We start from the raw sequence: 22,066 nt of genomic DNA, 5'->3' as shown, positions 1-22,066 counted from the left end.
CAGGTTTGTGGGGTACCTGGAAGGTCTATAGCTGAATCCCTAAATATTTTAAGAGATGTTTTATGGTATTTTAAGGATAGAAATCAAACTGTAGCAATTTTATCCTTAGACTTTGAAAAAGCCTTTGATAGGGTCTCCCATGAATACCTGTTTTTAGTTCTTAAAAAGATGGCAGTGCCTGAAACGATTTTAAGCCGAATCATGCTTTTATACCGATCCTGTTTTAGTCAAGTCTCTGTTAATGGCTTTTTAACCAGCGGTGTTCCTCTTTTATCAGGTGTCAAACAGGGCTGCCCCCTGTCCCCACTCCTTTTTATTTGCGCAATCGAACCACTGATGGCCCTCCTCAGAAAAGACCGGGTAGTAAGAGGCGTACCGATACCTGGTGGAGGAGGGACCCATCTAAAGGTGTTGGGGTACATGGATGATGTCACCATACTGTGCCCGGACTCTCCATCCATGAGGGGGGCATTGAGGAACACCAGCTATTTCTGCGAGGTCTCTGGTTTTAAGCTAAACACAGATAAATGTGACTGTTTTTATATTGGCTCCTGGGATTCATCCATCACCCCAGGAGTCACAATGCAACAGGATCAAATTAAAGTTTTAGGTATTGTTTTTAACCAGGTCAATGATGGGAGCCCTAACTGGGATTCAGCTATAGCTAAGATGGAGAAGAAGATTTTAATGTGGAATCTTAGAAACCTTACCATGGAGGGGAAGATTTTAATAATAAAGATGGTTTTACTCCCTATTATGCTATACATTGCCATGGTATTTCCTCCATCTATTTTATACATTAAAAAAGTAACTAGAATTGTTTTTACTTTTTTATGGGGTTCAAAAATGGAGAAATTAAAGCGTGATTTTATGTACAAAAGTAAAGATAATGGCGGGAAAGATGTTCCTAACCTTTTTACTTTCTTTTACATAAAGTATTTCTGTTTCTGTTTTAAAATTATTAAATCCGATGGCATTTTTAGCTGCTTTTTAAGGTACGCTGCGGGCATGGTTTTTAAAAGATGGTTGCGCATCCCTCTGAACGCTCCGGTGCTTCTGTGTCCCCCAAAACATTATGTGGTGTTGGAAAAGACAGTCAGGCTCCTAGGTCTCCAAGATTTGGAGCCTGACATACTGGGGGACCAGAGAAAGGTATCAAAGGTCCTCAGGCGGAGTGAGGTTACCCTGGCAGTGTCCAATTTCACACAGGCAAGATCCAAAAAGGTATGGCGGAACGTGTACGGGAAGTTTCTGGCGAATGTACACAGGGATCTTGCCTGGGCAATCGTCCACCAGTGCCTCCCTACTCGTGAGTTTCAGCACAGGCGAGGACTGGTGGCGAGAGCCAAGTGCCCGAGAGATGGCTGCGGAGTGGACGAAACGGTGCTGCACATATTTTGGAACTGCCCTTTTGCACGGGAGCTTTGGAGGAAGGTAGGCCCACTTTTGAAGTGGGCCTGCGGCCTAAAAGATTTTAATCACGAATGTGTCTTTTACGGTCTTTTTAACTGCCCCAATTTTAAACAGCAGATGATCTGCTGGATGATTATTAATTGTTTTAAAAATGCCATCTGGAAAGTTAGGAACATCTTACTTTTTAAACATGATTTTATTGATGTTAAAAACTGTATAAAGCTGGCCCTGAGTGAGATGTACATCTATTACCTAAGAGACAAGAAACAGTTGGGGGCCAGCGAGGCAGCATCCATGTGGTGTCTGCCTCTATGGAACGAAATAACAGTATAATCAGTTTTTATGACATTTGTATAATGTTTTATCCTGCCATTTTTATTTTTTCTCCTTTTATTACTGGTTTTATTATTTGTATTTTAAAACTTTTGTGAACCTTTTATTATTTTGCATTTTAAATTTTGTATGGTTTCTTATTTATTCAATAAAATTTTGTTGAAACCTTATCTGTTCTTATCAGTTTAATATCTGATACGTCCCCTATCTGGGGACCATATATTAAATGGATTTTTGAGAACGGGGGCCGATTTCGAAGCTTGCTTCCGTCGCCCTATGCATTGACCCGATATGGCAGTATCTTCGGGTACAGTGCACCACCCCCTTACAGGGTTAAAAAGAAAGATTCCTACTTTCATTGCTACCTGCTTGCTGGCTAGCCAGCTAGCCAGCCCTGTGGGCCTTGCTGCTGCTGCAGCCAAAAAACAAAAGGTGGTGCTGCTGCTGCTTCTGCTGCTTCTGCTTCTGCTTGTGTCTGGCCGCTGTTGGAGCGTCCAGGCACAGGACTTCTGCTGCTGCTGACTAAATGGCCTCCTTAATTGGATCATTTGAGTAGCCAGCACACCTGTGCAGGTAGGGCATGACATGATAGGCAGCTGCCTTGATAGCGGGTGGGTGCTGAATGTTCCTAATTGACAAAATAAGATTAATGCTTATGAAGAAATATAAAATCTCATCCCTTCCCCAATATCGCGCCACACCCCTACCCCTTAATTCCCTGGTTGAACTTGATGGACATATGTCTTTTTTCGACCGTACTAACTATGTAACTATGTAACATAACATGGGGGGGGGGGGGGGGTCTCCTGGCTGTTCACACAGGTGTGTCATTGCTGTACATTGACCATGCATTGCTTCTGTGGTATTGCAAAGGCAAAGACAAATGCTTCCAGCCATCCATTGCACTAATGGATTGGTCATCAGCTGGCTGTCTATGTCCCGCATCAATATAGACCAAAGTACAGAGGGTTAGGCTATGCTATTGTGCACCTACCTGATGCATCAGAAGGTGCGAGGCCCTTGCTAAATTCTGTGCACAGACTTTGAGATCTATACTTTAGACTGTATCTAAACCTGCTCCAACATGGACTGACATTCTGGCCTACTTTCAGCCGATGCGACTTGTCTGTCGCTGAACAGTCGCTTTTTATGTATTCAGCACCTATGTATAATGTTGTAAAAATGCTCTAGAAGCTAAAGTCGCAGAAATGTCACACATATTTGGCCTGCAACTTTCTGTGCGACAAATTCAGACAGGAAAAATCAGTATAAATCCTTAGAAAATTATCCCCCAGTGTCTCCATCTGCTGGCGGTATTGAATAAGCATTGCTGCACTGATGGGGTATGCATTAGACGAAAAAAAAGAAGAAAAAGAAGAATAATACGCCCAGAAAAGAGGCGAAAAGGAGAAAAACGTAAAAAAACGTGAAAAAAAAGTAAGAGGAAGAGAAGGGAAAAAAAGGTGGAAATGGGTTTAAAAGTGATTTCGGCGGAGAAATATATATATATATATATATATATATATATATATATATACGCGCACACACACACATATATATAAACGTATTCTCCGTTGAGATATTGCAGCCGCTGCTGTGTCCAGGCCCAGGAGCCTTAGCACTGTGCTGTGATGTCACTCAATACCACTGACATCACTAGGTGTAAACAACATCTCTCCTTTGCTGTGTATGTGACTATGGAGCTGTTTGGTGATGTCGTCTATTATGGCCTTCATAGAAGCAACAGGAGATTGTTGCATCCATCTAGAACCCTCAGAACTACAGTGCTATGATGTCACTCACTTCCACAGGCCTTGCAGAGTGTAAACAACAACAACCCAGCTTTGTTGTGTATGTAACCATAGGGATTTGTGATGTCACCTAGAACCTTCACAGCAGCGACAGCTTTATGAGGAGCATCAGCACTGCTCTGCCTGAGCAGAACCATCACCGCCATAGGTTGTCAAATAACCCGGGTTTAACCCACACAGGTAAGTCCAATGGGGTGCAGGCATGTCCTCTATGCTTACAGCTTCCCGTGGGTGTTGGTTTGATACCGTTTGGGGACAGCCAAGGAGGCATCTGCAGGCAACAAAGGTAGGTGTGTGCTTGTGTGTGTGTTTCCTATGCAGATCCTAAGCCCAGTGTCACATGCAAGTAGGAGGAGTAAGAAGGGTTCCTGGCAAATCCGGGTTATGGATTGCATTTAAAAAGGCCCCGTGGGAGTGCAATGGGCCCCTGTCTTGCTGCTTAGCAATAATGGTATGGGTTTAGGTTCTGCTGTGTGTACTGGTGGTTGACTGCCCCCCAGCCCAGAGTGTGCATGGAAAATTGTCTGGCAGCCTCCCTGACAGCAAGCAGTGATAGTGCCCATGAAGGGCACCTTGTTGGGCCCGCCCCTTTCACGGTTATCGCTTCTCGGCCTTTTGGCTAAGATCAAGTGTAGTATCTGTTCTTATCAGTTTAATATCTGATACGTCCCCTATCTGGGGACCATATATTAAATGGATTTTTGAGAACGGGGGCCGATTTCGAAGCTTGCTTCCGTCGCCCTATGCATTGACCCGATATGGCAGTATCTTCGGGTACAGTGCACCACCCCCTTACAGGGTTAAAAAGAAAGATTCCTACTTTCATTGCTACCTGCTTGCTGGCTAGCCAGCTAGCCAGCCCTGTGGGCCTTGCTGCTGCTGCAGCCAAAAAACAAAAGGTGGTGCTGCTGCTGCTTCTGCTGCTTCTGCTTCTGCTTGTGTCTGGCCGCTGTTGGAGCGTCCAGGCACAGGACTTCTGCTGCTGCTGACTAAATGGCCTCCTTAATTGGATCATTTGAGTAGCCAGCACACCTGTGCAGGTAGGGCATGACATGATAGGCAGCTGCCTTGATAGCGGGTGGGTGCTGAATGTTCCTAATTGACAAAATAAGATTAATGCTTATGAAGAAATATAAAATCTCATCCCTTCCCCAATATCGCGCCACACCCCTACCCCTTAATTCCCTGGTTGAACTTGATGGACATATGTCTTTTTTCGACCGTACTAACTATGTAACTATGTAACATAACATGGGGGGGGGGTCTCCTGGCTGTTCACACAGGTGTGTCATTGCTGTACATTGACCATGCATTGCTTCTGTGGTATTGCAAAGGCAAAGACAAATGCTTCCAGCCATCCATTGCACTAATGGATTGGTCATCAGCTGGCTGTCTATGTCCCGCATCAATATAGACCAAAGTACAGAGGGTTAGGCTATGCTATTGTGCACCTACCTGATGCATCAGAAGGTGCGAGGCCCTTGCTAAATTCTGTGCACAGACTTTGAGATCTATACTTTAGACTGTATCTAAACCTGCTCCAACATGGACTGACATTCTGGCCTACTTTCAGCCGATGCGACTTGTCTGTCGCTGAACAGTCGCTTTTTATGTATTCAGCACCTATGTATAATGTTGTAAAAATGCTCTAGAAGCTAAAGTCGCAGAAATGTCACACATATTTGGCCTGCAACTTTCTGTGCGACAAATTCAGACAGGAAAAATCAGTATAAATCCTTAGAAAATTATCCCCCAGTGTCTCCATCTGCTGGCGGTATTGAATAAGCATTGCTGCACTGATGGGGTATGCATTAGACGAAAAAAAAGAAGAAAAAGAAGAATAATACGCCCAGAAAAGAGGCGAAAAGGAGAAAAACGTAAAAAAACGTGAAAAAAAAGTAAGAGGAAGAGAAGGGAAAAAAAGGTGGAAATGGGTTTAAAAGTGATTTCGGCGGAGAAATATATATATATATATATATATATATATATATATATATATATATATATACGCGCACACACACACATATATATAAACGTATTCTCCGTTGAGATATTGCAGCCGCTGCTGTGTCCAGGCCCAGGAGCCTTAGCACTGTGCTGTGATGTCACTCAATACCACTGACATCACTAGGTGTAAACAACATCTCTCCTTTGCTGTGTATGTGACTATGGAGCTGTTTGGTGATGTCGTCTATTATGGCCTTCATAGAAGCAACAGGAGATTGTTGCATCCATCTAGAACCCTCAGAACTACAGTGCTATGATGTCACTCACTTCCACAGGCCTTGCAGAGTGTAAACAACAACAACCCAGCTTTGTTGTGTATGTAACCATAGGGATTTGTGATGTCACCTAGAACCTTCACAGCAGCGACAGCTTTATGAGGAGCATCAGCACTGCTCTGCCTGAGCAGAACCATCACCGCCATAGGTTGTCAAATAACCCGGGTTTAACCCACACAGGTAAGTCCAATGGGGTGCAGGCATGTCCTCTATGCTTACAGCTTCCCGTGGGTGTTGGTTTGATACCGTTTGGGGACAGCCAAGGAGGCATCTGCAGGCAACAAAGGTAGGTGTGTGCTTGTGTGTGTGTTTCCTATGCAGATCCTAAGCCCAGTGTCACATGCAAGTAGGAGGAGTAAGAAGGGTTCCTGGCAAATCCGGGTTATGGATTGCATTTAAAAAGGCCCCGTGGGAGTGCAATGGGCCCCTGTCTTGCTGCTTAGCAATAATGGTATGGGTTTAGGTTCTGCTGTGTGTACTGGTGGTTGACTGCCCCCCAGCCCAGAGTGTGCATGGAAAATTGTCTGGCAGCCTCCCTGACAGCAAGCAGTGATAGTGCCCATGAAGGGCACCTTGTTGGGCCCGCCCCTTTCACGGTTATCGCTTCTCGGCCTTTTGGCTAAGATCAAGTGTAGTATCTGTTCTTATCAGTTTAATATCTGATACGTCCCCTATCTGGGGACCATATATTAAATGGATTTTTGAGAACGGGGGCCGATTTCGAAGCTTGCTTCCGTCGCCCTATGCATTGACCCGATATGGCAGTATCTTCGGGTACAGTGCACCACCCCCTTACAGGGTTAAAAAGAAAGATTCCTACTTTCATTGCTACCTGCTTGCTGGCTAGCCAGCTAGCCAGCCCTGTGGGCCTTGCTGCTGCTGCTGCAGCCAAAAAACAAAAGGTGGTGCTGCTGCTGCTTCTGCTGCTTCTGCTTCTGCTTGTGTCTGGCCGCTGTTGGAGCGTCCAGGCACAGGACTTCTGCTGCTGCTGACTAAATGGCCTCCTTAATTGGATCATTTGAGTAGCCAGCACACCTGTGCAGGTAGGGCATGACATGATAGGCAGCTGCCTTGATAGCGGGTGGGTGCTGAATGTTCCTAATTGACAAAATAAGATTAATGCTTATGAAGAAATATAAAATCTCATCCCTTCCCCAATATCGCGCCACACCCCTACCCCTTAATTCCCTGGTTGAACTTGATGGACATATGTCTTTTTTCGACCGTACTAACTATGTAACTATGTAACATAACATGGGGGGGGGGGGGGGTCTCCTGGCTGTTCACACAGGTGTGTCATTGCTGTACATTGACCATGCATTGCTTCTGTGGTATTGCAAAGGCAAAGACAAATGCTTCCAGCCATCCATTGCACTAATGGATTGGTCATCAGCTGGCTGTCTATGTCCCGCATCAATATAGACCAAAGTACAGAGGGTTAGGCTATGCTATTGTGCACCTACCTGATGCATCAGAAGGTGCGAGGCCCTTGCTAAATTCTGTGCACAGACTTTGAGATCTATACTTTAGACTGTATCTAAACCTGCTCCAACATGGACTGACATTCTGGCCTACTTTCAGCCGATGCGACTTGTCTGTCGCTGAACAGTCGCTTTTTATGTATTCAGCACCTATGTATAATGTTGTAAAAATGCTCTAGAAGCTAAAGTCGCAGAAATGTCACACATATTTGGCCTGCAACTTTCTGTGCGACAAATTCAGACAGGAAAAATCAGTATAAATCCTTAGAAAATTATCCCCCAGTGTCTCCATCTGCTGGCGGTATTGAATAAGCATTGCTGCACTGATGGGGTATGCATTAGACGAAAAAAAAGAAGAAAAAGAAGAATAATACGCCCAGAAAAGAGGCGAAAAGGAGAAAAACGTAAAAAAACGTGAAAAAAAAGTAAGAGGAAGAGAAGGGAAAAAAAGGTGGAAATGGGTTTAAAAGTGATTTCGGCGGAGAAATATATATATATATATATATATATATATATACGCGCACACACACACATATATATAAACGTATTCTCCGTTGAGATATTGCAGCCGCTGCTGTGTCCAGGCCCAGGAGCCTTAGCACTGTGCTGTGATGTCACTCAATACCACTGACATCACTAGGTGTAAACAACATCTCTCCTTTGCTGTGTATGTGACTATGGAGCTGTTTGGTGATGTCGTCTATTATGGCCTTCATAGAAGCAACAGGAGATTGTTGCATCCATCTAGAACCCTCAGAACTACAGTGCTATGATGTCACTCACTTCCACAGGCCTTGCAGAGTGTAAACAACAACAACCCAGCTTTGTTGTGTATGTAACCATAGGGATTTGTGATGTCACCTAGAACCTTCACAGCAGCGACAGCTTTATGAGGAGCATCAGCACTGCTCTGCCTGAGCAGAACCATCACCGCCATAGGTTGTCAAATAACCCGGGTTTAACCCACACAGGTAAGTCCAATGGGGTGCAGGCATGTCCTCTATGCTTACAGCTTCCCGTGGGTGTTGGTTTGATACCGTTTGGGGACAGCCAAGGAGGCATCTGCAGGCAACAAAGGTAGGTGTGTGCTTGTGTGTGTGTTTCCTATGCAGATCCTAAGCCCAGTGTCACATGCAAGTAGGAGGAGTAAGAAGGGTTCCTGGCAAATCCGGGTTATGGATTGCATTTAAAAAAGCCCCGTGGGAGTGCAATGGGCCCCTGTCTTGCTGCTTAGCAATAATGGTATGGGTTTAGGTTCTGCTGTGTGTACTGGTGGTTGACTGCCCCCCAGCCCAGAGTGTGCATGGAAAATTGTCTGGCAGCCTCCCTGACAGCAAGCAGTGATAGTGCCCATGAAGGGCACCTTGTTGGGCCCGCCCCTTTCACGGTTATCGCTTCTCGGCCTTTTGGCTAAGATCAAGTGTAGTATCTGTTCTTATCAGTTTAATATCTGATACGTCCCCTATCTGGGGACCATATATTAAATGGATTTTTGAGAACGGGGGCCGATTTCGAAGCTTGCTTCCGTCGCCCTATGCATTGACCCGATATGGCAGTATCTTCGGGTACAGTGCACCACCCCCTTACAGGGTTAAAAAGAAAGATTCCTACTTTCATTGCTACCTGCTTGCTGGCTAGCCAGCTAGCCAGCCCTGTGGGCCTTGCTTCTGCTGCAGCCAAAAAACAAAAGGTGGTGCTGCTGCTGCTTCTGCTGCTTCTGCTTCTGCTTGTGTCTGGCCGCTGTTGGAGCGTCCAGGCACAGGACTTCTGCTGCTGCTGACTAAATGGCCTCCTTAATTGGATCATTTGAGTAGCCAGCACACCTGTGCAGGTAGGGCATGACATGATAGGCAGCTGCCTTGATAGCGGGTGGGTGCTGAATGTTCCTAATTGACAAAATAAGATTAATGCTTATGAAGAAATATAAAATCTCATCCCTTCCCCAATATCGCGCCACACCCCTACCCCTTAATTCCCTGGTTGAACTTGATGGACATATGTCTTTTTTCGACCGTACTAACTATGTAACTATGTAACATAACATGGGGGGGGGGGGGGGGTCTCCTGGCTGTTCACACAGGTGTATCATTGCTGTACATTGACCATGCATTGCTTCTGTGGTATTGCAAAGGCAAAGACAAATGCTTCCAGCCATCCATTGCACTAATGGATTGGTCATCAGCTGGCTGTCTATGTCCCGCATCAATATAGACCAAAGTACAGAGGGTTAGGCTATGCTATTGTGCACCTACCTGATGCATCAGAAGGTGCGAGGCCCTTGCTAAATTCTGTGCACAGACTTTGAGATCTATACTTTAGACTGTATCTAAACCTGCTCCAACATGGACTGACATTCTGGCCTACTTTCAGCCGATGCGACTTGTCTGTCGCTGAACAGTCGCTTTTTATGTATTCAGCACCTATGTATAATGTTGTAAAAATGCTCTAGAAGCTAAAGTCGCAGAAATGTCACACATATTTGGCCTGCAACTTTCTGTGCGACAAATTCAGACAGGAAAAATCAGTATAAATCCTTAGAAAATTATCCCCCAGTGTCTCCATCTGCTGGCGGTATTGAATAAGCATTGCTGCACTGATGGGGTATGCATTAGACGAAAAAAAAGAAGAAAAAGAAGAATAATACGCCCAGAAAAGAGGCGAAAAGGAGAAAAACGTAAAAAAACGTGAAAAAAAAGTAAGAGGAAGAGAAGGGAAAAAAAGGTGGAAATGGGTTTAAAAGTGATTTCGGCGGAGAAATATATATATATATATATATATATATATATATATATATATACGCGCACACACACACATATATATATAAACGTATTCTCCGTTGAGATATTGCAGCCGCTGCTGTGTCCAGGCCCAGGAGCCTTAGCACTGTGCTGTGATGTCACTCAATACCACTGACATCACTAGGTGTAAACAACATCTCTCCTTTGCTGTGTATGTGACTATGGAGCTGTTTGGTGATGTCGTCTATTATGGCCTTCATAGAAGCAACAGGAGATTGTTGCATCCATCTAGAACCCTCAGAACTACAGTGCTATGATGTCACTCACTTCCACAGGCCTTGCAGAGTGTAAACAACAACAACCCAGCTTTGTTGTGTATGTAACCATAGGGATTTGTGATGTCACCTAGAACCTTCACAGCAGCGACAGCTTTATGAGGAGCATCAGCACTGCTCTGCCTGAGCAGAACCATCACCGCCATAGGTTGTCAAATAACCCGGGTTTAACCCACACAGGTAAGTCCAATGGGGTGCAGGCATGTCCTCTATGCTTACAGCTTCCCGTGGGTGTTGGTTTGATACCGTTTGGGGACAGCCAAGGAGGCATCTGCAGGCAACAAAGGTAGGTGTGTGCTTGTGTGTGTGTTTCCTATGCAGATCCTAAGCCCAGTGTCACATGCAAGTAGGAGGAGTAAGAAGGGTTCCTGGCAAATCCGGGTTATGGATTGCATTTAAAAAGGCCCCGTGGGAGTGCAATGGGCCCCTGTCTTGCTGCTTAGCAATAATGGTATGGGTTTAGGTTCTGCTGTGTGTACTGGTGGTTGACTGCCCCCCAGCCCAGAGTGTGCATGGAAAATTGTCTGGCAGCCTCCCTGACAGCAAGCAGTGATAGTGCCCATGAAGGGCACCTTGTTGGGCCCGCCCCTTTCACGGTTATCGCTTCTCGGCCTTTTGGCTAAGATCAAGTGTAGTATCTGTTCTTATCAGTTTAATATCTGATACGTCCCCTATCTGGGGACCATATATTAAATGGATTTTTGAGAACGGGGGCCGATTTCGAAGCTTGCTTCCGTCGCCCTATGCATTGACCCGATATGGCAGTATCTTCGGGTACAGTGCACCACCCCCTTACAGGGTTAAAAAGAAAGATTCCTACTTTCATTGCTACCTGCATGCTGGCTAGCCAGCTAGCCAGCCCTGTGGGCCTTGCTGCTGCTGCAGCAGCCAAAAAACAAAAGGTGGTGCTGCTGCTGCTTCTGCTGCTTCTGCTTCTGCTTGTGTCTGGCCGCTGTTGGAGCGTCCAGGCACAGGACTTCTGCTGCTGCTGACTAAATGGCCTCCTTAATTGGATCATTTGAGTAGCCAGCACACCTGTGCAGGTAGGGCATGACATGATAGGCAGCTGCCTTGATAGCGGGTGGGTGCTGAATGTTCCTAATTGACAAAATAAGATTAATGCTTATGAAGAAATATAAAATCTCATCCCTTCCCCAATATCGCGCCACACCCCTACCCCTTAATTCCCTGGTTGAACTTGATGGACATATGTCTTTTTTCGACCGTACTAACTATGTAACTATGTAACATAACATGGGGGGGGGGGGGGTCTCCTGGCTGTTCACACAGGTGTGTCATTGCTGTACATTGACCATGCATTGCTTCTGTGGTATTGCAAAGGCAAAGACAAATGCTTCCAGCCATCCATTGCACTAATGGATTGGTCATCAGCTGGCTGTCTATGTCCCGCATCAATATAGACCAAAGTACAGAGGGTTAGGCTATGCTATTGTGCACCTACCTGATGCATCAGAAGGTGCGAGGCCCTTGCTAAATTCTGTGCACAGACTTTGAGATCTATACTTTAGACTGTATCTAAACCTGCTCCAACATGGACTGACATTCTGGCCTACTTTCAGCCGATGCGACTTGTCTGTCGCTGAACAGTCGCTTTTTATGTATTCAGCACCTATGTATAATGTTGTAAAAATGCTCTAGAAGCTAAAGTCGCAGAAATGTCACACATATTTGGCCTGCAACTTTCTGTGCGACAAATTCAGACAGGAAAAATCAGTATAAATCCTTAGAAAATTATCCCCCAGTGTCTCCATCTGCTGGCGGTATTGAATAAGCATTGCTGCACTGATGGGGTATGCATTAGACGAAAAAAAAGAAGAAAAAGAAGAATAATACGCCCAGAAAAGAGGCGAAAAGGAGAAAAACGTAAAAAAACGTGAAAAAAAAGTAAGAGGAAGAGAAGGGAAAAAAAGGTGGAAATGGGTTTAAAAGTGATTTCGGCGGAGAAATATATATATATATATATATACGCGCACACACACACATATATATAAACGTATTCTCCGTTGAGATATTGCAGCCGCTGCTGTGTCCAGGCCCAGGAGCCTTAGCACTGTGCTGTGATGTCACTCAATACCACTGACATCACTAGGTGTAAACAACATCTCTCCTTTGCTGTGTATGTGACTATGGAGCTGTTTGGTGATGTCGTCTATTATGGCCTTCATAGAAGCAACAGGAGATTGTTGCATCCATCTAGAACCCTCAGAACTACAGTGCTATGATGTCACTCACTTCCACAGGCCTTGCAGAGTGTAAACAACAACAACCCAGCTTTGTTGTGTATGTAACCATAGGGATTTGTGATGTCACCTAGAACCTTCACAGCAGCGACAGCTTTATGAGGAGCATCAGCACTGCTCTGCCTGAGCAGAACCATCACCGCCATAGGTTGTCAAATAACCCGGGTTTAACCCACACAGGTAAGTCCAATGGGGTGCAGGCATGTCCTCTATGCTTACAGCTTCCCGTGGGTGTTGGTTTGATACCGTTTGGGGACAGCCAAGGAGGCATCTGCAGGCAACAAAGGTAGGTGTGTGCTTGTGTGTGTGTTTCCTATGCAGATCCTAAGCCCAGTGTCACATGCAAGTAGGAGGAGTAAGAAGGGTTCCTGGCAAATCCGGGTTATGGATTGCATTTAAAAAGGCCCCGTGGGAGTGCAATGGGCCCCTGTCTTGCTGCTTAGCAATAATGGTATGGGTTTAGGTTCTGCTGTGTGTACTGGTGGTTGACTGCCCCCCAGCCCAGAGTGTGCATGGAAAATTGTCTGGCAGCCTCCCTGACAGCAAGCAGTGATAGTGCCCATGAAGGGCACCTTGTTGGGCCCGCCCCTTTCACGGTTATCGCTTCTCGGCCTTTTGGCTAAGATCAAGTGTAGTATCTGTTCTTATCAGTTTAATATCTGATACGTCCCCTATCTGGGGACCATATATTAAATGGATTTTTGAGAACGGGGGCCGATTTCGAAGCTTGCTTCCGTCGCCCTATGCATTGACCCGATATGGCAGTATCTTCGGGTACAGTGCACCACCCCCTTACAGGGTTAAAAAGAAAGATTCCTACTTTCATTGCTACCTGCATGCTGGCTAGCCAGCTAGCCAGCCCTGTGGGCCTTGCTGCTGCTGCAGCAGCCAAAAAACAAAAGGTGGTGCTGCTGCTGCTTCTGCTGCTTCTGCTTCTGCTTGTGTCTGGCCGCTGTTGGAGCGTCCAGGCACAGGACTTCTGCTGCTGCTGACTAAATGGCCTCCTTAATTGGATCATTTGAGTAGCCAGCACACCTGTGCAGGTAGGGCATGACATGATAGGCAGCTGCCTTGATAGCGGGTGGGTGCTGAATGTTCCTAATTGACAAAATAAGATTAATGCTTATGAAGAAATATAAAATCTCATCCCTTCCCCAATATCGCGCCACACCCCTACCCCTTAATTCCCTGGTTGAACTTGATGGACATATGTCTTTTTTCGACCGTACTAACTATGTAACTATGTAACATAACATGGGGGGGGGGGGGGTCTCCTGGCTGTTCACACAGGTGTGTCATTGCTGTACATTGACCATGCATTGCTTCTGTGGTATTGCAAAGGCAAAGACAAATGCTTCCAGCCATCCATTGCACTAATGGATTGGTCATCAGCTGGCTGTCTATGTCCCGCATCAATATAGACCAAAGTACAGAGGGTTAGGCTATGCTATTGTGCACCTACCTGATGCATCAGAAGGTGCGAGGCCCTTGCTAAATTCTGTGCACAGACTTTGAGATCTATACTTTAGACTGTATCTAAACCTGCTCCAACATGGACTGACATTCTGGCCTACTTTCAGCCGATGCGACTTGTCTGTCGCTGAACAGTCGCTTTTTATGTATTCAGCACCTATGTATAATGTTGTAAAAATGCTCTAGAAGCTAAAGTCGCAGAAATGTCACACATATTTGGCCTGCAACTTTCTGTGCGACAAATTCAGACAGGAAAAATCAGTATAAATCCTTAGAAAATTATCCCCCAGTGTCTCCATCTGCTGGCGGTATTGAATAAGCATTGCTGCACTGATGGGGTATGCATTAGACGAAAAAAAAGAAGAAAAAGAAGAATAATACGCCCAGAAAAGAGGCGAAAAGGAGAAAAACGTAAAAAAACGTGAAAAAAAAGTAAGAGGAAGAGAAGGGAAAAAAAGGTGGAAATGGGTTTAAAAGTGATTTCGGCGGAGAAATATATATATATATATATATACGCGCACACACACACATATATATAAACGTATTCTCCGTTGAGATATTGCAGCCGCTGCTGTGTCCAGGCCCAGGAGCCTTAGCACTGTGCTGTGATGTCACTCAATACCACTGACATCACTAGGTGTAAACAACATCTCTCCTTTGCTGTGTATGTGACTATGGAGCTGTTTGGTGATGTCGTCTATTATGGCCTTCATAGAAGCAACAGGAGATTGTTGCATCCATCTAGAACCCTCAGAACTACAGTGCTATGATGTCACTCACTTCCACAGGCCTTGCAGAGTGTAAACAACAACAACCCAGCTTTGTTGTGTATGTAACCATAGGGATTTGTGATGTCACCTAGAACCTTCACAGCAGCGACAGCTTTATGAGGAGCATCAGCACTGCTCTGCCTGAGCAGAACCATCACCGCCATAGGTTGTCAAATAACCCGGGTTTAACCCACACAGGTAAGTCCAATGGGGTGCAGGCATGTCCTCTATGCTTACAGCTTCCCGTGGGTGTTGGTTTGATACCGTTTGGGGACAGCCAAGGAGGCATCTGCAGGCAACAAAGGTAGGTGTGTGCTTGTGTGTGTGTTTCCTATGCAGATCCTAAGCCCAGTGTCACATGCAAGTAGGAGGAGTAAGAAGGGTTCCTGGCAAATCCGGGTTATGGATTGCATTTAAAAAGGCCCCGTGGGAGTGCAATGGGCCCCTGTCTTGCTGCTTAGCAATAATGGTATGGGTTTAGGTTCTGCTGTGTGTACTGGTGGTTGACTGCCCCCCAGCCCAGAGTGTGCATGGAAAATTGTCTGGCAGCCTCCCTGACAGCAAGCAGTGATAGTGCCCATGAAGGGCACCTTGTTGGGCCCGCCCCTTTCACGGTTATCGCTTCTCGGCCTTTTGGCTAAGATCAAGTGTAGTATCTGTTCTTATCAGTTTAATATCTGATACGTCCCCTATCTGGGGACCATATATTAAATGGATTTTTGAGAACGGGGGCCGATTTCGAAGCTTGCTTCCGTCGCCCTATGCATTGACCCGATATGGCAGTATCTTCGGGTACAGTGCACCACCCCCTTACAGGGTTAAAAAGAAAGATTCCTACTTTCATTGCTACCTGCTTGCTGGCTAGCCAGCTAGCCAGCCCTGTGGGCCTTGCTGCTGCTGCAGCCAAAAAACAAAAGGTGGTGCTGCTGCTGCTTCTGCTGCTTCTGCTTCTGCTTCTGCTTGTGTCTGGCCGCTGTTGGAGCGTCCAGGCACAGGACTTCTGCTGCTGCTGACTAAATGGCCTCCTTAATTGGATCATTTGAGTAGCCAGCACACCTGTGCAGGTAGGGCATGACATGATAGGCAGCTGCCTTGATAGCGGGTGGGTGCTGAATGTTCCTAATTGACAAAATAAGATTAATGCTTATGAAGAAATATAAAATCTCATCCCTTCCCCAATATCGCGCCACACCCCTACCCCTTAATTCCCTGGTTGAACTTGATGGACATATGTCTTTTTTCGACCGTACTAACTATGTAACTATGTAACATAACATGGGGGGGGGGGGTCTCCTGGCTGTTCACACAGGTGTGTCATTGCTGTACATTGACCATGCATTGCTTCTGTGGTATTGCAAAGGCAAAGACAAATGCTTCCAGCCATCCATTGCACTAATGGATTGGTCATCAGCTGGCTGTCTATGTCCCGCATCAATATAGACCAAAGTACAGAGGGTTAGGCTATGCTATTGTGCACCTACCTGATGCATCAGAAGGTGCGAGGCCCTTGCTAAATTCTGTGCACAGACTTTGAGATCTATACTTTAGACTGTATCTAAACCTGCTCCAACATGGACTGACATTCTGGCCTACTTTCAGCCGATGCGACTTGTCTGTCGCTGAACAGTCGCTTTTTATGTATTCAGCACCTATGTATAATGTTGTAAAAATGCTCTAGAAGCTAAAGTCGCAGAAATGTCACACATATTTGGCCTGCAACTTTCTGTGCGACAAATTCAGACAGGAAAAATCAGTATAAATCCTTAGAAAATTATCCCCCAGTGTCTCCATCTGCTGGCGGTATTGAATAAGCATTGCTGCACTGATGGGGTATGCATTAGACGAAAAAAAAGAAGAAAAAGAAGAATAATACGCCCAGAAAAGAGGCGAAAAGGAGAAAAACTTAAAAAAACGTGAAAAAAAAGTAAGAGGAAGAGAAGGGAAAAAAAGGTGGAAATGGGTTTAAAAGTGATTTCGGCGGAGAAATATATATATATATATATATATATATATATATATATATATATATACGCGCACACACACACATATATATAAACGTATTCTCCGTTGAGATATTGCAGCCGCTGCTGTGTCCAGGCCCAGGAGCCTTAGCACTGTGCTGTGATGTCACTCAATACCACTGACATCACTAGGTGTAAACAACATCTCTCCTTTGCTGTGTATGTGACTATGGAGCTGTTTGGTGATGTCGTCTATTATGGCCTTCATAGAAGCAACAGGAGATTGTTGCATCCATCTAGAACCCTCAGAACTACAGTGCTATGATGTCACTCACTTCCACAGGCCTTGCAGAGTGTAAACAACAACAACCCAGCTTTGTTGTGTATGTAACCATAGGGATTTGTGATGTCACCTAGAACCTTCACAGCAGCGACAGCTTTATGAGGAGCATCAGCACTGCTCTGCCTGAGCAGAACCATCACCGCCATAGGTTGTCAAATAACCCGGGATTAACCCACACAGGTAAGTCCAATGGGGTGCAGGCATGTCCTCTATGCTTACAGCTTCCCGTGGGTGTTGGTTTGATACCGTTTGGGGACAGCCAAGGAGGCATCTGCAGGCAACAAAGGTAGGTGTGTGCTTGTGTGTGTGTTTCCTATGCAGATCCTAAGCCCAGTGTCACATGCAAGTAGGAGGAGTAAGAAGGGTTCCTGGCAAATCCGGGTTATGGATTGCATTTAAAAAGGCCCCGTGGGAGTGCAATGGGCCCCTGTCTTGCTGCTTAGCAATAATGGTATGGGTTTAGGTTCTGCTGTGTGTACTGGTGGTTGACTGCCCCCCAGCCCAGAGTGTGCATGGAAAATTGTCTGGCAGCCTCCCTGACAGCAAGCAGTGATAGTGCCCATGAAGGGCACCTTGTTGGGCCCGCCCCTTTCACGGTTATCGCTTCTCGGCCTTTTGGCTAAGATCAAGTGTAGTATCTGCATTTGGTCTGGTCGGAAGGTGTCTGTGGTACCCCGCTTCTCGGCCTTGGGGGATTGTCTCTCCTTACGGAGGGACTTCACCCCCTTGCTGCTATTGGGGAGCGGGCTTAGTCCACGGACAACGGGTTGCGATCCCCCTGTCTCTGGGACCTTGTGTCTCAGAAGGCATTTTCGGTACGTTGAGCGTTACCTGTAGCTTCGGAAGCACCTAGGGTACCCCCGACCTCTGCCTTGGGTAAGGGTTCCGCTTTTATAGCGGGATTCCGAGCCCCTGCTGCTATTGGGGAAGGGGCTTAGTCCCTGGGTGTGGAAGATGCCGTTCTCCTGGGCTTTCCCCTCTGGGGAAATGTCGATGCGAAATACCATCCGCATAGAGGTGTCGGAGAGCCATCGTCAGTTGAAGAACCTCCGCTTCATTGCGGAGGTGATTCTTCTTGACTACTTCCGCCTCAATAGGGAGGACATCCTGTGTCTAAATGACCAGGAAAGCCGTGGCCTGTATACCGTCACCTTCACGGCCACGGCGTGTTGCGATAACATCTATGCAACCTTGTCTGGTGCGGACCAGAGGGACGATCGACTCGACGGTCTTTCGTTCCAGTTCCTCTATGGTGAGGAACATATACCGTTGGTGGTGGCTATGCACAGCCCTCATGTGACCACGGAGGATATAGCCACTTTTCTTCGGCGATACTGCGAAGAGGTGCGATTCGCAAACAAAATCTTGAACTCCGTGCGGTTCTGGAACGGCAAGAGGAAGTTCTGGGTCAAGCTCCGTAAGGATCCCGGTGGTATTGGGGGTCTTTGCCATCCGCCCCCAAATTTTGCCATCGGGAGAGTTCGGGGCTTCCTGTTCTATCCTCAAATGCCTATGTATTGCCGAAATTGCTTGAGGTTTGGCCACACCCAGGAGACCTGCGGCGCGGAGCGTGTGATTCGCTGCAATAGGTGTGGCCAAGAAGGTCACATAGCCTCAAGATGTAGCCATACGATAAGGTGCAACCTCTGCGGAGAGGAAAATCACGATTTTAATTCCTGTCCCCATAAAGCAAAAACTACGATGGGTGGGTCAAGGCTGGGCCCACCCAAAGAGGGGACAGGACAAAAGACGTCCTTTTTTAAGATGCCCAAACCCCAGATGGCAGGTACTGATGGGTCCAGGCCCAAGACCTCTGGTGCTCCATCGGGGGGCCCACCGGTGGTAGTGCTAGGGGGAGGCCATGGGGATTCCACGAAGCCCGGGCGGGTGATCGAGTTTACTGCCCGGGAAATTGAAAGACGTCGATCGACTTCCTACCTGGCTCAAGAGCCCGCCGAAACTTCTGAAGGGGGCTCACCTGTGGCGGGTGGCAGCCGACGGGCCTCGGTGGGGGCAAAAGTGGACCCAAAATTGCAGCATAAGCCAGGTACTGGCTTGGCCCAGGGTCGCCCTGCTCCGGACGAAGAGGCCCCGGTGAAAGCCCGCCGGAAGGGGAGCCAGGTGGCCAGGTCTGAGCCCGGTCCTGTTACTCCGCCTATACAGGACAGGGCCAAGAAGACAAGTGGCGCCAAACCAGGGTTTGCTGCCCCGCCAGCAGTGGACCCGGTGGGTAAAACTGGCCATCGTCGATCGATGGGGAAGTTGGAGCAACAGTCCTCAGCAACGCTTGCTGGGGAACAAGCGATGAAAACTTCCCAAGGTAGCGGCAAAGGTTCCGGAAAAGAGGCCTCACAGGCCCCTGTGCAGCAGTTCCAGTCGTCAAATGATGAAAGAAGACGCAGATCCATCAGCCGGGGGCCAGAGATTACATCGAGTGAGAGCAACACAGAGGATATGGACAGCAGTGTGACATTTAAAAGACAAAGAGAAGAAGAAGAGGAAGACATTCAAAGGAAAGCGGCGTGCCGTAGTTCGGACGAGAGCGAGCTCAGGGTCGGGGCATCATCGATCTCAAGCTCCGACCCTCAGAACATCAAGGAGCTGATGACCCCGCAGGCGGGGGATGACGGTACGCAGCTTATTATTGACTTTGATTCTCCAAGCACGGACTCTCCATAAACTATGCCTATCCCTGTAAAAATTGCCTCACTCAATGTGAGGTCCTTAAAGAGCCCTGATCGCAGGGCTGCTTTATTTTCTTATCTAGAGACATGTGACTTTGACCTTTGCCTGCTACAAGAATGTGGAATCCCTAGTAAAATGGACTATAAAGACTTAAAAGAAGACTGGAAGCTGGGCCCATCCATATGGTCCGGTGCAAATGACTGTCGTTCTGTGGGTGTTGGGCTGCTCTGCCGAGGCCAGTCCTTTTCTATTCATACAGTAACTGAGATTGTGCCTGGCAGAGCTCTTTTAATTCATCTATATTTTAATGGACTTTTAATTCGTGTTTTAAATGTGTATGCCCCTCCTGATAAACAGGAGCGGGCAGAACTATTTGAAATTTTACCACTGTTTTGTGTTGGGTCTTCCCCCCTGCTGGTGGGAGGTGATTTTAACTGCATACGTGATGGGGAACACCGGCAGGGTGGGGATATTAATCGTAAAGACCGCACTTCTTACCTGCTTAAAAATTTTATTGATGATTTTAATTTGAAAGATTGCTGGAAGGATCTCTTGCCGGAGGACCCAGGCGCCACATGGTCCAATGGAAGAGTGAGCTCCAGAATCGATTTTATTTTTTCCTCTAGAGCTTTTAAACCCCTGAAATGCACGCTCGAGCAGAATATCTTCTCTGATCATAAGCTCCTCTTGGTGGGCCTGGAGCTAGAGGGGGAGCAAAAAGCAAAAAGGGGCCTCTGGAGATAAAACACCACACTCCTAGAGGACCCTGAGATAAAAGAGGAGTTTGTGCGGACCTACCAATGCTGGCAATCACAAAGAAAACCCCACGAGCCTATGCTGCACTGGTGGGAGGGCACCAAATCTAAAATCAGATTTTTTTTTATCAAAGCAGGTAAGAAGAAGGCAAAAATGGAAAAACAGTGGTTTTATGTTCTTAACATGCGTTTAAATGTACTTTTTAAATTGAAAGAAGCTGGTATGGATGTAGAAAATGATATTTTAAACCTTAAAACTGAAATAAAACATGCCATAGAAAAGAAAGGGAAACAAATCATTTTTAACTCACATGTGCAGCACCTGGAGGAGGGCGAGAAATGTTCCCGTTTCTTTTTTAAAAAAGTGATGAATAGGAGGGATATCATCCAAAACCTTGAGGGTGAATCCACTCCAAAAGGCATGTTAGATGCAGTTTTTAACTTCTACCAGCTTCTTTTTAATAAGAAAGATCTTAATCCATCCTTTTTAGAACATGTTCTTAATTCCCTTGATTTTAAGCTAGATGTTTTAGACCAGGAGGTTTTATCCCGTGATCTTAACTTAGATGAACTTTTATTTGTTTTTAAAAGTTTTTCTAGTGGGAAGGCCCCTGGGGAAGATGGTTTACCCATCGAATTTTATTTAGCTTTTTGGGATATTTTAAAGGATGATATGGTTTTATTGTATAAAGAAACTTTTATTGTTAATGAACTTCCCCCTTCCTGGAGGAGGGGGATTGTATCATTACTTTTTAAAAAGGGTGAAAAGGATATGCTAAAAAATTGGCGCCCCATCACACTTTTAAATGTTGATTATAAAGTTTTAGCCAAGTTATTAGCTGTCCGTTTTAAACCTTTTATTCATAAATTAATTCACCCAAATCAGGTTTGTGGGGTACCTGGAAGGTCTATAGCTGAATCCCTAAATATTTTAAGAGATGTTTTATGGTATTTTAAGGATAGAAATCAAACTGTAGCAATTTTATCCTTAGACTTTGAAAAAGCCTTTGATAGGGTCTCCCATGAATACCTGTTTTTAGTTCTTAAAAAGATGGCAGTGCCTGAAACGATTTTAAGCCGAATCATGCTTTTATACCGATCCTGTTTTAGTCAAGTCTCTGTTAATGGCTTTTTAACCAGCGGTGTTCCTCTTTTATCAGGTGTCAAACAGGGCTGCCCCCTGTCCCCACTCCTTTTTATTTGCGCAATCGAACCACTGATGGCCCTCCTCAGAAAAGACCGGGTAGTAAGAGGCGTACCGATACCTGGTGGAGGAGGGACCCATCTAAAGGTGTTGGGGTACATGGATGATGTCACCATACTGTGCCCGGACTCTCCATCCATGAGGGGGGCATTGAGGAACACCAGCTATTTCTGCGAGGTCTCTGGTTTTAAGCTAAACACAGATAAATGTGACTGTTTTTA

General features: G+C 46.1%; 7 non-coding genes and 1 pseudogene across 7 annotated transcripts; all 8 read left to right on the top strand.

Annotated features, from left to right (window-relative positions):
* The first annotated feature begins 1,883 nt into the window (after positions 1-1,883).
* On the top strand, positions 1,884-2,069 carry LOC130337833 (U2 spliceosomal RNA). The gene has a single exon (XR_008878655.1). It is a non-coding gene; the product is annotated as a U2 spliceosomal RNA (small nuclear RNA).
* Positions 2,070-4,156: 2,087 nt separating this feature from the next.
* LOC130337814 (U2 spliceosomal RNA) lies at positions 4,157-4,347 on the top strand. Its single transcript, XR_008878639.1, has one exon. It is a non-coding gene; the product is annotated as a U2 spliceosomal RNA (small nuclear RNA).
* Positions 4,348-6,438: 2,091 nt separating this feature from the next.
* LOC130337813 (U2 spliceosomal RNA) lies at positions 6,439-6,629 on the top strand. The gene has a single exon (XR_008878638.1). It is a non-coding gene; the product is annotated as a U2 spliceosomal RNA (small nuclear RNA).
* Positions 6,630-8,710: 2,081 nt separating this feature from the next.
* Positions 8,711-8,901, top strand: LOC130337812 (U2 spliceosomal RNA). The gene has a single exon (XR_008878637.1). It is a non-coding gene; the product is annotated as a U2 spliceosomal RNA (small nuclear RNA).
* A 2,091-nt stretch (positions 8,902-10,992) lies between these two features.
* On the top strand, positions 10,993-11,183 carry LOC130337811 (U2 spliceosomal RNA). The gene has a single exon (XR_008878636.1). It is a non-coding gene; the product is annotated as a U2 spliceosomal RNA (small nuclear RNA).
* Positions 11,184-13,253: 2,070 nt separating this feature from the next.
* Positions 13,254-13,444, top strand: LOC130337810 (U2 spliceosomal RNA). The gene has a single exon (XR_008878635.1). It is a non-coding gene; the product is annotated as a U2 spliceosomal RNA (small nuclear RNA).
* Positions 13,445-15,514: 2,070 nt separating this feature from the next.
* Positions 15,515-15,705, top strand: LOC130337903 (U2 spliceosomal RNA). Its single transcript, XR_008878709.1, has one exon. It is a non-coding gene; the product is annotated as a U2 spliceosomal RNA (small nuclear RNA).
* A 2,095-nt stretch (positions 15,706-17,800) lies between these two features.
* On the top strand, positions 17,801-18,018 carry LOC130337850 (U2 spliceosomal RNA; annotated as a pseudogene).
* Positions 18,019-22,066: the final 4,048 nt, after the last annotated feature.

The sequence above is a fragment of the Hyla sarda genome, unplaced genomic scaffold (genome assembly GCF_029499605.1).
Source record: "Hyla sarda isolate aHylSar1 unplaced genomic scaffold, aHylSar1.hap1 scaffold_508, whole genome shotgun sequence".
Taxonomy (NCBI): domain Eukaryota; kingdom Metazoa; phylum Chordata; class Amphibia; order Anura; family Hylidae; genus Hyla; species Hyla sarda.
Note: the sequence above shows the minus strand (reverse complement) of the source record. Positions and strands in the feature narration are given on the sequence as shown.